Source organism: Zingiber officinale, unplaced genomic scaffold, assembly GCF_018446385.1.
Source record: "Zingiber officinale cultivar Zhangliang unplaced genomic scaffold, Zo_v1.1 ctg243, whole genome shotgun sequence".
NCBI lineage: Eukaryota > Viridiplantae > Streptophyta > Magnoliopsida > Zingiberales > Zingiberaceae > Zingiber > Zingiber officinale.
The window spans coordinates 751,560-753,705 of NW_024589915.1; positions in this window are offsets into that span (position 1 = coordinate 751,560).

The window sequence follows — 2,146 nt, forward strand, 5'->3', positions numbered from 1 at the left end:
ACTACTCTACTGCTGTCCTGTCGCCGGTGTCTGCTGGATCTGTCCGGATGCCTAACCCGTATGCTTCCTCTTCCTGTCCGGAAATGCTCTCTGCTGAGCTAACTCTATCATCAAAGCTCGATCCAGTGCATCTGAGTAAGATACGATCACTAAACCGGCAAGCCGTACTTGTAGATAACCATCTAGTCCCTGTATAAACTGCATCATGCGAGATCTGTCCTCCGCAACTAACTCTGGACAAAACTTAGCCAACCGGTTGAATTCAGTATTATACTCTGTCACCGCGCGATTGTTCTGACGCAGACTCATGAAATCCTACTGGCGAGCCATCTGATATGCTAGTGGAAAGAAGTGGCTCTCAAAAGCCTCTCTGAACCTGGCCCAAGTAACGTTCCGCTCGCCGATGATGGAACGCTGGGTAATCCACCAGGCGTTAGCCTAATCCCGTAAATGGAAGGCAACCAGCTCTGCTTTCTCCCACTCGGAGCAAGCCATATAGAAGAAGGTCTGCTCCATAGTCTCTATCCATGTTAGAGCCATACTCGGGTCAAGGTCTCCTCGGAAGAGTGTGAATCGAGTCTTCATCGACTCTGCTAATACTGGAATCCTAGCTCGTGCCACGGCAATGTCAGAGCATCCCTGTCACGCCCCGGAGGAGTCTCTGTCCGAAAAATTTCGGCAGCATCTCCCCTGTACGGTGGACAATCTGAAACTTTTCTACATCCTCATATACCTCAGCCACATGTGGCTGGAATAAAAACAATAATAAAATACAACCACACAAACATCCACGCAGTTTATATATAAGTAAACAAAACAGTAATACCACGACTCGAAAACCAACCCTACTCCACTACACCCATAAAACACAAATCCGACAAACTCACCTCTTCTGTCGTCCAGGCAAGCATGCAGTAAAACATATCGAATAAAAATCCATCGACATCACAAAATCCATACAATGTCTATACCATCAACCAGAACAAGTTTAGCATAATTTAGGTAAGAAAACCAAAAGACCAACAATATCTTTGAGATCTACAGGGACTATCAACTGGAACTCTCTCCTGACAGTCTCAACCTGAAAAATAACAATGGAGGCGGGGTGAGTCCAACACTCAGCAGGTACAACTGATATGTAAAGTAGGGAAATAACATCTAGCACTAATCATGCGTACAGTCTCCTGATATAAAAGGATGAAATGCAACTGAAGTAAACAGGAGCAAAACTGTACTAACCAGGACCTGGATATAAGGACAAACAGCCCGAGTGGCATAGAAATCCTGTATCAATGTCAAACACAGGCGTCCAAACAATATACAGCATATAAATGCAGCAAGCACAAACACAAGCAATAAATGCATCATGCATATGATGCCAATGATGCGTCCTGGTCACCCCTGACGCCAGTCGATCATCTCACACACAATAGTGAGGCCGAGTGGGTAGGGCTGTGACAACCGTGCACTCTGTCGTCACTACTCCTGATGAGTGACCGAGTGGACAGGATGCTGTCGGAGTACACCTATCCTCCTACCCGAAATTATAAATGGGGGAGCACAATGCTCTCAACTCCCGGTACATGATGACGGGGAGGAATCCCTACCGGCTAACACGTTGCATCACGCTACCCATGAGCGGACCAACGGAGCCAAACAAAGTCCCTACTGCAACACACACTGCCTGAATCGACCACTTACCCATGAGTGGTGGTGTGTGCAGATCCATGTAACTGGCGATGTGCTCAACAATAATGGAGCGGACTATCGCACAGCATGCAATCATGCAAATGGTGCATGACACTAACCACAAAATATCCTGAGCTAATCCATATATATATAAAAGTGCACCATAGGTCAACAAATCAAATCAAAGGTACACTGAAGGTATAAAATCTAGGTCCTGAACATGGTGAAGCATGATATATCACTACCCCTATAAGCATGTGTCAACAGGTAAGGAATACATGAGATGCAAAACAAACAATCAACAAATCATATAACAGGTATCGGGTAGTGATTAACCGAAGCAAATCAGAGAACATAATTATTGCTACTTGTTAAATTCATTACTATGCATATCAAAGACATAAAGTCAAAAGTACCCGCCTCCAATAGGAATGTCCAAATCCGACATCGAGATACT